We start from the raw sequence: 13,394 nt of genomic DNA, 5'->3' as shown, positions 1-13,394 counted from the left end.
ACTCTGAAGTCAGGAACGCTCCAAATCCTTCTTACCTTCAAGACCTGGGGGTCTTTTTTCTTAGTTTTCAGTGTCTGTCCAAATCTCCCAGCCTGTACAGATGGAAAACAGGCCAGACTAGACTCAAACTGCACAAACTCTCACAATAATACAGCCCAGATACCTCACACCAAGAGTGGTGCCAACCCTGACAGGACACACAGGAAGTCGAAAACTAAGGTAAGAATGAGAGAGATAGGTTTTTTCCCTGTGTCTTTCCTCTAATCCTAAGCATTTGCACTGCTGAATAAAGGGTTGGTAGTCGGAAGAGTGATACTCTAATCAGATACATGAAATAGTCACCAACGGAGGTGCTGCCTTAGTGCCACACACACCCACACACACACTCACACACTCACACACTCACACACATACCACCACCACCACCACCACCATCACCACCACCACCACCACCAGGGTAATAAGATCTCAGTCCTGTGTCTGCAGCATGGGGAGGGGAAAGGCTGTGAAAAAAATTGTGGAGGGATAGGAAGAAGTCTTTTCTGTGACCAGTTCCATGTGTCTTCATTGTGCTACCTGGCGATTATGAAATAAAATCCTAATGTAGCCTCTTTCCTCCATCCTCTCTGTCTCTAAGTAAGACCAGACAAGGGCACATGAGCCTGAGGTCTAAGGAGGGTCAGCATAAATGGCTGAGGGTATGTCCCCCTGCCTCTAACCCTCTCCAGAACTCCTGCGATATAGTAATGTAAACAGACCCAATAACACTTAGCCACTCAGGGCCCCATGAAAAGGCATCAAAAGTAGAAAGGTCAAGGACAGTGGCTGTCTCCATCAAAGCCGTAGTGGATGTGTAGAAGATATGACAATCACTAGGAACAGAGATAAGGATGCTTCTGCAGTCCCCGGTGGGTGTGACACAAGCAGAGCACAATGGAGAGGCCCAGACACAAATGGGGATTTCAAAACCACAAAAGGCTACTCTTGACTGAAGCAATAGTATCTTCACCAATTCTCTGGGAATATAAGACAAGATTCTAAAATCAGGCCAGCTTGACCATGGGTCATAATCAAGACCCAATAAAAGGGGGCCTGAGCCCAAAGGAGGCTCTGATTCATTGTCAGTCCACAGATGTGCGCTCCTGAGAGGAGCATGCTCCCGTGCATGCTCTGTGAAGGCCCAGAAGTGCCTCCCTCCTGACCCACCAAGAGTGATCCCCATTGTTGATGCCAGGTTCCCTTTACTGTTGACTGTCACCTCCATTTTCCACCCCTTTTTCTGCACATACTCTATGGGTGTCACTGGGACCAAGTCAACAGAACTTCCCTCCAGAGCCCCTGGGAACCACGATCCTCCTCTCCTCACACTTCATTATTTTGAGACCCTGCTACTTATTTTGAGTCATGGTGTTTCTGCGTTGCCTATTCTTGCATCCATGCCATCTTCCCTTCGGCCTTCTCGTTAGCTGGGATGGCAGGCATGTGCTATGACTTACCCCTCCCCTACTTCTTCACCACATTCAAAGCAAAGCAACTCATATCCCATTAATAGCTCACTGCGTGCTCACTGTGCAGAAATGCATCAGCATCACCAGAACGATAAAAAGTAGATGACAGCCACCATCTCGCTGTGATGAAACCAGGCAATGATGGGACCACAGGTGGCTTGGAAAGTCTAAGCCAGCCTCATCAGGGTTGCCTTTGCCCTGTTCTTGAAAAAGGAGAGTTTTAGTTGTATAGACGGTTACCGTTATATAAGTCGGCAGTAAGTACATGTGTTTTTGGACAGTGTCACTCCTTCCCTCCCTGTCTCCAAGTTTAACCCTCCCAGCCACACACACACACAAGTTGTTCATTTTCAATAGTGTCTAGTAAATACCACTGCTGCAGGTGTCCCCCGTTCTCCCTCCATTTCTGTGCCTCACCTTCACAAAGACAAAGAAACATGACAAAATGAAAACAAAAAAAAAACGTCTTGCTTCCTTTTCTCTAAAGTTCCTTTTGATATTAGTTTATATGATCATTGGCACATAAGCATTGCACCAGTACACGTGCTCTTCCTCTAAGTGTACCTCCTTCGGTTTCACTGTGTGTGAATGCCTAGAGGCTTGTATAATTGGTTCTGCCCTGTGTATTTTAGATCTGGCTTCTGCATGTAATAATTTCTGTGTAAACTTTGTCATGTTTACATTCAGAATGTCCATTAATTTCTACACAGTAAACTGAGCATCTAGTGATAGGCTGCCATCCTACCTGACTGCAGGCTGGTTAACTGGAGTCCCGTGACTTATCAGCACTTCACGAACCCAAGCACACTACCCATGCTCTCTGCCATTCACAAACCTTTCTTTCTTCTGAACTTCAGCACAGAGAGGCAGGAGAGGCAGGGGATAAACTCAGGTGATGAAGTTACAACCCAGAAGGGCACTTGAGTCTGCCCACTTCACATTGCCACACGTGTTGCCAGGCAGTGTGTGGCACAATCTAGTAAACAGCTCTCTCATACTCACTCTGGTGACCCGAGGCAGAAGAAAGCCCAAAGAATAAGTTCTGCTCACGTCTGTGCAGAGATAGAACCAGAGAATAAACCCTCTCTCCAACCCAGAGACCCCGCTGTATGCTGCAAAGGGAAAAGGCTCCACCTTTATCTCACTGCACGGATAGCCAGAGTCTCCCTCTTGTGGATGCCCAGATGTTGTGGCAATGGTACCTGGCCTGGAACTCCGTGGCTGAGCTCCCAGACTCGGTGTCTGAATGCCTGCAGATGAGCAGCCCGGGAAGCCCTGGTACCCCAGTAGTCAGAAATGGATGGCCAGTGGATGGTGCTTCTCTTTGTCTGAGCTACTGATTCAGCATGTGTGAGTCACAAGGGAAGGGGAGAGCTGGTGAGTCACTGTCCTGGAATACCATGTAATATGCACAGTTATCTTTCTCTCATTTTAGCCACTACTGTGATACTCTTGCCTTCTTATTCCAGGGAATGAAGTCGAAAGAAGACCACAAGCTGTTCAGACACAGCCACCTGTCAGCATTTACATGCACTGGCCACATCATTGTGTTTTGCACAAGTGTAAATCATTAGCTCACTGCTCTGCCTGCACAGGGCAGGCAACATCCCCAGGGAAGAGGACAAAAGATTGTATGGTCCAGACTCAATGAAGAAGACAAAGCACCTCTAAACAAGCAGCTGTAGCAGGGATCCACAAGCATCAGCCCCCGTGGGTGTGATATTTCTAGAAATTCTGCCTGTGGGTACCAGTGCAGCTAGCTGACCCCAAACTCCTGGGACCACAGCAGGCAGAACTCCAAGGTGGCCCTTCATGTGGATGGATGCTCATGGTGTGATGGTAGACTAGAGAGTCGCTACAAATACATGCATCGGTCACCATACAACCCAAGGCAGGCTCCCACTGCCTCCCTGAAAAATACCTGGCAGACAGAGCCCAAAGGGCACCTGTAGCAATGCGACTTTATACAGCAACAGGATCCCAGTGCCGACAGTGTTTAAGCTTCAGGACCAGCCAACAACCAGCTCGGAGAGCTCTGTTCAGCCTCCTGACTCTAGCAACTCAAACCCCAACCCGTGTAAGTGTGTGGTAAGCAAGTGGATGGGGAGAAGTCAGGGTCCAGGCCAAGCTAGGCTGCTGAAACCTCTACAGGTGAGGATATTAGAGAAGGGTTCTACTGGTCCCCTGGACAAAATAGTGTCTTCCTGAGGATATGTCACCATGAATTATGGGGAACTTCCACACATCCTTGATGGAGGCAAACGTGGATGTGTACGTGTGTGTCTTTACCCTTTTTGTGCCTGTTGTCATAAAGCATGGAGTGATTAGCACATGGAGAGGCCTGGAGCAGCAGCTACACAGGAGTGTGACCAGTGGCCCTGGGTCAGGGAGAGATGGTCTGATATGGTGATCACTGTGGCTGAATCTTAGGGCTTGACCATATGCCTGTTTTAACTGCTCCAGGCTGTCTGCATTTCTTGGCACATGATCATTTCCTCCATCTTCACAGCAAAGGGTAGATCTGATTTTTATTTTTTGCCAGTCCTGGGCTTGGGCTCAGGGCCTGAGCACTGTCCTTGGATTTTCTCAAGGCTTAGCACTCTACCACGTGAGCCTCAGCACCACTTCCAGCTTTTTTTTTTCTATGTATGTGATACCAAGGAATTGAACCCAGGTCTTTGTGCATGCTAGGCAAGCACTCCACCACTAGGCCAAACTCCCGGCCCAGAATCTGAATATTTCATGTCATGAAGGCTGCTTTGGCATGAAGACTACTGAGGACTGAAGGCAAGTGAGAGAGAGCCGAAGCTGGATGCTCTACACGCCATCCTTTGTGTCTAAAAGCAAGGCATACGTTCCCCTTTATAGCACAATCGGTAGCAGCTGGACATGAGCTATGAGATTTGTAAAAAGAACCTGAAAGGCACAATCCTTTGTTCGGTGTATACATGATGAAGGATCCTTCTCTTGTTCTTTTTCTCCATCTCTCTCTGTATCTTGCACATTCTCTCTGCCTGCGGACTTGTTCATTTGCTTACTGACATGCTTCAAGCTATATTCCTAAGATTAACTTTCCTCTGGAGTATTGGTCATCTGATGTCCTTCATGTAGCCCTAGTGAAAAACAGTCCCTGGTTTTATCAGTTGAAAGTGGGCTACTCTGACCAGACATACCTTTGGCCATCACGATGGCACTCTAATCTCACTGTGTTTTTCACTCTGTTCCCCTGGGGGTTTCCTTAGCTGGTCATGTGCAGAGTGAATCCTGGGACATGTCATAATTCTTGGCTTTCCCTATACAGCCTGCTCCTGTATAGGAACTTGACACTCCACACTCCTAAACTTGCCAGGTGCCTAAGTGGGTATAATGCCTGGGTGGATGTAATGATTTGTGTTTCAGAGGCAAGCCACTTCCACCTTGAAAAGACCATTTTTGTATATACTTTCTAGTATCTTTTTTGGTGGGGAGAAGGGGAATCTTGGGGCTTGAACTCAAGGCGTAGGTACTGTCCCTAAGCTTTTAATTAATTAATTTATTTTGTTCTAGGCTAGTGATCTACCACTTGAGACAGCTCCAATTCTACCTTTACTCAGAGTTTCTTGGAAACAAGTGTCTCAGAGATTTTCCTGCCTGGGTTGACTTTGAAAATGCGATCCTCAGATTTCAGCCTCCTGAGTACCGAGGATTATGTTCATGAGCCACCGGTGCCTGCAAACTTCCTATTCTTAACACACCTTGAAATCAATCTCATATTTTTTTTGCCAGTCCTGGGCCTTAAGCTCAGGGCATGAGCACTGTCTGTGGGCTTTCTCAGGGCTAGAGCTCTACCACTTGAGCCACAGCACCATTTCTGGCTTTTTTGCTATGTATGTGGTACCAAGGAATCGAACCTGGGTCTTTGAGCATCCGAGGCAAGCACTGTACCACTAGGCCAAACTCCTGGCCCCAATCTCATATTTTTGAAACTGGATTGGAATCTCTTGCAGAGAACAATCCATGTGGCAGCAAATGTGGAAACAAATGTGGCATCTGCTTCCCTATTCCCATATTAGGAAGACTAGATATTGCTCCAACATAGGTCCTTGCACAAACAATTATTATCTACCATATTGCCCAGTCCCTTCCCCAAATTTACTATCCTTTTCCTTGTCTAGTCATGTCTCTGCAGTGTTTCACCTTTCCATAAAGTGGAATGTCAGCCTCATTCTCACGGCATCTTTGAATTGTCACAGCTTTTCTCTGTAGCACCAGTAAAAGGAGATATTAAAACTTGCCTATCTTCTCCCTTGGGCCATCTAGAGTCATCTTCTCATTCCAGGGTCTTTAATGCAATCATATTTGGAAAATCCTACCCTTTAACCAGGTAACCTAAGTTCCCCACAGTACTCACCTTCCCTCTGGTCTACAGAGCAGTTTCTTATCTTTTGGGGTTGTTTCTGCCCAGACTTCCTTGCCATGTCTCTATTCCCAGGCCAGTGTATCTCTTAATTTTCTAACTTTCACCAACTTGGGCCATCAAAACTGGATGGCTGGTATGCACTTCCATTTATAGACCCCAGAGGTGTGACTCCACCTGCAAGGCCACCCTCGCTGTGTGTCACTGACTACCAGCCAGCCGCCATTCCTATGACGTAGGGGCCACAAGTTTCAAAGTTTCCATCAGATCTGCAACCACACAGCCTGGAGCCTGAAGTCTGGGCAAGCCCCTGCCAACCCACACAGAACTATTTTGCAGGAAGACATAAAAAGACAAGCAAGCGTGAGCTGGTCTGAGCAGCACGGCGAACAACCTGCTGTCATTGTCATTCACAGCCCACCATAGATCAGTGTCTCCAACTGACCATATTTCCATCTGTAATGGATTTCTAAACCTGCTGCATTTGCAAAAGCCTGCATGCTTTCATTGCTTACAAAATTACACTCCTTTTTTGATTGCTGTCCTTAATGTACTATGTTATCTCTCATCTCTTTTGCTGTCCCTTGGTTATCTCATATTGTTACAATATTTCACCTTGTTAACTGATATATTTTATATGTGCTTAATTGCTTATTTGAAATTGGATAGGGAAGGAGGAAAATCAAGATGATCTGATGGAGGGTGGGAGGGAAATGGGGACCATGTCATGAGAAAGGGTATCAATGTGAAGTTATGCACCTTTTGTCTGGTGACTATAATGTAACCCTTCTATTAATCACAATAAAAAGTATTTCAGGGCCGGGAGTATTTGGCCTAGTGGTTAAAGTGCTTGCCTAGCATGCATGAAGACCCGGGTTCAATTCCTCGATACCACATACATAGGAGAAAGCCAGAAGTGGTGCTGAGGCTCAAGTGGTAGAGCTCTAGCCTTGAGAAAGTCCAAGGACAGTGCTCAGACCCTGAGCTCAAGCCCGGGACTGGCAAAAAAAAAAAGTATTTCAAAAAAAGAAGAGTGGGAGGAGGGAGGGAGGGAAATGGCGACAATGACATGAGAAAGGGTATCAATATTTGCAAAGTAATGTATCTTCTATCTGGTGAATATAATGTAATCCTTCCATTAATTACAATAAAAATATATGAAAAAATTACACCCTTTTTTAAAGCCCAAGTATCATGTTTTATTTTTTCAAAATTTAGCAAATTAACTTAAAAATGACTTTGCTGGAAGAATTACTCAACCAACTGTTACCTTTTCCTCTATGGAAAGATGTTACAGTACAATAGAGTCCCAAAATATACATTTGTCACCTTTTAAACAGAGAGAGAGAAAATATTCATGTGAGAGGCACAGGTTTCATTAATATTGTCCCAACAAATAGATGGGAAAGTATAAAAACTTATATCAGTTGGCCCAGTCCCCATGAAATAGCCATCCCCCACGAAGATCACATGCTGCCACATTTCTCAAAGCTAAGCACTTTAAGGCATATCCTATTGTGTCCTGCCAAGTCTTGCAATGTCATGAACCTCAAGACACATCATGCTTAGTTCCTCTTTTCCAACCTGGCTCCATCCCTACTTGGGGAAAGAGGAAATGCAGAAGGAAGCAAATAGGTAGACGAGGAAAGGAAGGGCCCAGAGCCAGCAAGCCAGAGTGGTTATACGTGTAAGGCTTGCCGAAAGGAAACTCCACGCAGTTTAAGAGGTGAAGGTTTTTTTGAGAGAGAGAAAGAGAGAAAGACCTACAGCCGCACAAGATGGAGTCAGGTGGAAGAAAGAGAGCTTATGGCCGGAAGTGAGACATTATATAGGGGGAGGAGTGTGGCCACAGCGGAAGCGGATGTGACCTCAGAGGATGAAGAAATACTTCAGACTGGGGGACCTCCCACTGGGGGACATGACAGTTGCCAGGGTTACAGTCTGGGCAGGGATTTCCAGGGTGCACAGAACGCCAAGGGAAGGAATCATTTCTCCCAGGCAGACCTAACATTCCCACTTTCTGATAATTATAAAGGGGCGCCGACTCTTTCTGGCTATTTCCTGCTGACAAGGGGCGTCGATATTGGGGGACAAAGGTGAGGATGTTATCCGTCCAAGAGAAGGAAGTGGTGACTGTCCCATGGTAATAAGCCTGTGTCCCTGGATGAAGTCCAAGTGAAGTCTTATGAGGTCAAGTCTAAACGATAAGAAAGAAAAACTTGAGTGATTTAGAGATAACAAAAGCAATGAGGTGAAGAGGAATACAGAGGAGATCTAATGGAGGGGGAGAAGGGAAAACAATTAGCTCGGCATTACTCACCCTCATCTTCTTCTGAGATACGAGGCAGGTTTACCTTGGTAGGTCTGATAGAAGGGCAGTCATACCTTGGTGTCATCATTGGTATAGGAGGTTCAGGAACAGAAGCAGTAGCCCTCTTTACTCTTGACAGATGAATCCTCTGTGGCTGTCCATTGAGCTTCACTGCAGTAGGAGTGGTCAATAGGACCTGGTGTGGGCCTGTCCACTTAGGATGTAAACCAGATGGATCAAGGGTCTTGAGAAAGACTTGATCCCTAGGCAATATTGGAGGAGAAGGGAAAGGGCCTTGGTGGGGCTGGGGAAGGCATTCAGCAGCATGTTGGCGTAACATGTGTCTAAGAAAAGTTAGGACAGCAAGATAATCCATTAATGGAGCCTCTGTGCCATCAGTGGGGAAATTTCCAAGGAGGAAAGGTCTTCCATACATTAGATCAAATGGGCTAAGAAAAGTAGGACTCTGGGGGAGGCACGTAAGCGAGTGAGAGCAAAAGGTAACAGTTCTGGCCAGGATTGCTGAAGTTCTAAAGAAAGCTTGGTGAGTTGTGTTTTTAGGAGAGCACTTGCTCTTTCAACCTTTTGAAGACTGGGGTCTATAAGGAATGAGAAGGTTCCACTGGACATTTAAAGAGGCTGCTACCTGTTGGGTCACTTTGGAGATGAAGTCAGGTCCATTGTCAGATTGAAGTGACCTGGGTAAACCGAACCTAGGAATAATTTCTTTTAGTAAGACAGAAGTGACAGTATCTGCAGTCTCTGATGTTGTGGGATAAGCCTCTATCCATCCTGAAAAAGTATCTACCATAGTTAGAAGGTATCTCTGTCGCTTACATGGGGGCATATGACTGAAATCTACCTGCCAGCCTTCTCCCAGGGTATGCCCCCGGAGTTGGTGTGTGGGGAATGCAGCTGGTCAGAAACCGCCCTGTGGGGAAGTAAGGGAACAAATAGGGCAGGTTTGGGTAACAGTTTTTAGTCATGTGATTAGGCCAGGACAATAGATTAAAGATTTCAGAAGGTGGGAAAGAGGCTTGTATCCTATGTGTAGGGCCTGGTGAATCTGAGACAGGAAGCTGTCTGCTTGTGTTTTGGGAAGAACTAGTCATCCTCCCAGGGTCCTCCATCCCTGCGCTTCCTGGGAGGCTCCCTGTTGAGTAAGTTCCTCGAGCTCCTGTGGGGTATAAGAGGGTTGGATCGGAGGCAGTACCAGGAGTAAGGGAGCTGGAAGTTGTCTCTGGGCCGCTAGCTTTGCCTCCTGGTCTGCCTTTGAATTACCTACCCTGATGACATCCGGTCCTGTCCCATGACCCCGGCAGTGAATGACGGCTACCTGTTGGGGAAGGGAAGCCGCTTCCAGGAGCTTTAAGATAAGTGGAGCATTAGTGACAGGGGTGCCTTTTGTGGACAGGAAGCCTCGCTCCTTCCAGATGGCTGCATGGGAATGGAGAATATGATAGGCGTATTTTGAATCTGTATAGATGTTAATCCTCCGACCCCTAGCTAGGGTTAAGGCCCTAGTGAAGGCTATAAGTTCTGCCTTTTGTGAGGTGGTGCCAGGGGGAAGGGGGCTGCTTTCAATAATGGCGTGATTGTTAACAAGAGCATAGCCTGCAACCCGACTGCCCAGGGAGGTAGATGTGGAACTGCCATCAATATACCAGGTGTCTTCTGGGTTAGAGAGAGGCGCGTCCAAGATACCTGTAAAGTGGGGTGTGAGTTCTGCCAAGGTCTCTGTACATGAATGAAAAAGAGAGTTAGAGTTGGATGGAAGCAAAGTGGCTGGATTAAGAGGGGGGCAACTTTCCAAGGAGAAGTTGGAATTTTCAATGAATGTTGCATGAAACAACCGTAAGCGGGAAGGGGAAAGGGAGGACAGAGCTTTATGAGATAAAAGGTCCTTTAGTCTGCGGTGGGCTGGCCGAATGTGAGTTTTGTGCTCCTCTGAGCCAGAGTAGCTGCTGCGGCCACAGCTTGAAGGCATCCTGGCCAGCCTTTTACCGTTGGGTCCAGCTGTTTTGAGAGGTAGGCCACAGGTTTGAAAGATGGGCCCGACATTTGTCCAAGAGCCCCAAGGACAATTCCCTGCCTCTCAGTGACATAGAGTATAAAGGGTTTTGAAAGATTGGGTAGAGCCAGTGCTGGAGCCTAAAGAAGTGCCTGCTTCAGTACTTTAAATGGGCTATCAGTGGGATTTGTGTGGTCCGGTGGCTCTTGTTGGGAGCCCTTGTTTGCCTCATAAAGCGGTTTGGCCAAGGTAGCAAAGCCAGGTATCCAAATATGAAGAAAGCCTGCCAGTCCCAGGAAGGAAAGAATGTCCTCCTTGGTTTGAGGGCCAGAGAGAGGCTTTTCTGTCAAGAGTAATTCTGCTCTCAGTGGGAGTTATGGACAGACCCAGATATGGTACCTCTGGCTTTGTTATCTGGGCCTTGGAAGAGGAGACTCTATATCCTTTGGACAGTAGAAAGTTAAGGAGGTCAGCTGTATGTTGATGAGCCAGCTCAAGGGAGGGGCTGCAGAGCAAGAGGTCATCCACATACTGAAGGATGACACTAGGAGACACTTGAAGAGAAAGGAGATCCCTTGCTAATGCTTGTCCAAAAAGGTGAGGGCTGCCCCGAAAGCCCTGGGGGAGGACTGTCCAGGTCAGCTGTTGTGCCTGGGAGGTGTCCCCGGTTCAGGCAGCAAATGTAAGGCTTGCCGAAAGGAAACTCCACGCAGTTTAAGAGGTGAAGGTTTATTGAGAGAGAGAAAGAGAGAAAACAGACCTACAGCCGCACAAGATGGAGTCAGGCGGAAGAAAGTGAGCTTATGGCCGGAAGTGAGACATTATATAGGGGGGAGGAGTGTGGCCACAGTGGAAGCGGATGTGACCTCAGAGGATGAAGAAATACTTCAGACTGGGGGACCTCCCACTGAGGGACATGACAGTTGCCAGGGTTACAGTCTGGGCGGGGATTTCCAGGGTGCACAGAACGCCAAGTGAAGGAATCATTTCTCCCAGGCAGACCCAACAATATGGATAAGAAAGTAACAGTCTAAACAGGTCAGCATGACTTCAACTTTATTAGATCCATTCCCAATGTGTAGGGTTCGAAATAGAAAAACAAAAACAAGGCTAACAAAATAGACGGCTGCACCAAAAAATGACGAATTCACATCACATTGAAGATGACGCTGTCACACAGACATAGAAATAAAGTTATGGAATAAAAATTCTCCTCATAATGGACGTTTCCAGATGAGAAGGGAGAGAGTAAGATGAGCATGAAAATCATACTACCCACTTACATCTTTAGTAACAGTCACAGAAGTCACTGGGAATGGGGCTGGGTACACACGACTAGCCCTCAGTCCCCTGGGGCATCCGAGTTGGTGAACCTCAGTTCACACTTGGCATTGACTAGCTTTTGTCTGGTGGAGAGCTCACTGGTCGTCCATGAGTCTGGTCACTCTGTGGAGACTCTGCTCGTGTCCAGCGCCAGCTTGGACTGCTCTCCATTCTGCTGGGAGCAGCTCATGAGTTTCACCAGGTCAGAACAATCCTAACTGGGCTTCTTCCTGACTAGCAGGCTGAGCAGAATTCCAAGCACCGTCTGAGCAAGTAGCCTTTATAGCAGACATAGGCCCAGAGGAAGAGGAGGAAAAGGAAGGGGATCATGAAGGAGCCTTGGTCGCTTGGCTTGAGACACACTACCGTCTTTGAGTAGGGGGAACTGTGTTGTGAGTATTTTCATGGTGTTTAAGGCTTGGGAAGGGAGATGACGGCTCTGGGGGATGGTGGTCTGAATGGCTAGCATCGAGGGAAAATCATCCAGGTGGATGGCACTTTGTGTTACTCTACATTTTCCCTTCCTAGCAGTCAGGGTTCAGGCCATTTTTCGCCTCCAGTATATATCTCTTCAGCACGTGAGAGATGGTAGTGTTGTCCACCCTCTCCACCGACAGGCAGCTGTATATCCCGTTGTCTCTCTCTGACAGGTTGAAGATGATCAAATTTTTCGTACTTGGAAAATTGTATTTATATCCTATGATATTCAACATGTTATTCTGGAACTTCCATACTACCCGGGCTGTGTTGGACTTCTGGGGGCATTTGAGGTATGCTGTACAATGCTTGGCATAAAAAATCTTCTGGTAATAATCTACTCCTAGAACAAAAAAAGTAGTGTGTGTAGGTGTGTAAACTCTATGGTTGCAAGTATATTCACCTACCTCCAAAAATAAAATGATTTCCACAGATTAAACAGAGCTTTGACCCATTGCACAAGATGAAACTTCAGGAGCACTAAGACGAAGACATACATGACCAAATGGTAAGATGAGCTCCAGACAGCAGCTCTTGGGAACAAGCAAACAAGGGAGCTCTGAGCAGCAGAAATCTCATCTCCTACTCTAGGTCCCAGGAAAAAGCTCATCAGCCAGGGAGGCCGAGGTGTAATGAGCTGCACATCTGCTGACCCTGAAGAGGCTTACGCTGGGTGTCTGTCTCCCCTTCTTTTCCATCTGTCCTCTCCAGAAGCCTGCTGTCTACTCAGAGAAATGAGGACGAATGGGACAGAGAATCCCAGCTTCATTCAGTCCCTGCCTCTGGTTACCCAGCTGACCTCCAGGAGGCGGCAAAGGCCAGATGGAAGCCATGAGAACCAGTTAAGGATGGTAGGGCTCTTGTCTGAGGTGCTTGAGATCAGATGTGTTTTGGATTTCTTTGGAATATAAGTATATGTCACATTAGGTGTCCAGAAATCATTTGTTTCAAGTGAATCTAATGAACATAGCCTGAAGGGAAATGTATACCATTTTTTAAAATAATCTTGCCCATGAAAATTATACTTACAATGTAGGATTTGGCACATGTGGTATCACATTGGCATTCAAAATGTTTCAGATTGAGAAAGGGAGGGAGGGAAAGGCTGACAGTGCCCTAAAAGAAATGTACTCTTTACCTTAGTAACTGTAACTCCTCAGTACATTGCCTTTATAATAACAACATAAGATTTAAAAACATTTCAGATTTGTGGATTTGGGGTGAGACCTGTCCCACCTGAACTCAAGTACTTTCTGTTGTCATCGTTAATACGACTTGTTTTTGTTTACTGACATCCAGATAAGCAGAACTGGAAGAGTACTTGCAGACAATGCGTTCTTTCCAAAGAAATAAGGAGCAGAGTATATA

At 46.6% G+C, this 13,394-nt stretch overlaps 1 long non-coding RNA gene across 2 annotated transcripts; it reads left to right on the top strand.

Moving 5' to 3' along the window:
• Positions 1 to 11,866: 11,866 nt before the first annotated feature.
• LOC150065205 (uncharacterized) lies at positions 11,867 to 12,794 on the top strand. 2 transcript variants are annotated; one of them, XR_016534925.1, is made up of 4 exons: positions 11,867 to 11,941; positions 12,200 to 12,319; positions 12,460 to 12,534; positions 12,738 to 12,794. It is a non-coding gene; the product is annotated as an uncharacterized LOC150065205 (long non-coding RNA). The 2 variants fall into 2 exon arrangements; XR_016534924.1 differs by lacking the exon at positions 12,738 to 12,794 and adding an exon at positions 12,618 to 12,654.
• The last annotated feature ends 600 nt before the right edge of the window (positions 12,795 to 13,394 follow it).

This window comes from Megascapheus bottae, chromosome 3 (genome assembly GCF_031878675.1).
Source record: "Megascapheus bottae isolate mThoBot1 chromosome 3, mThoBot2.hap1, whole genome shotgun sequence".
Classification (NCBI taxonomy): Eukaryota; Metazoa; Chordata; class Mammalia; order Rodentia; family Geomyidae; genus Megascapheus; species Megascapheus bottae.
Note: the sequence above shows the minus strand (reverse complement) of the source record. Positions and strands in the feature narration are given on the sequence as shown.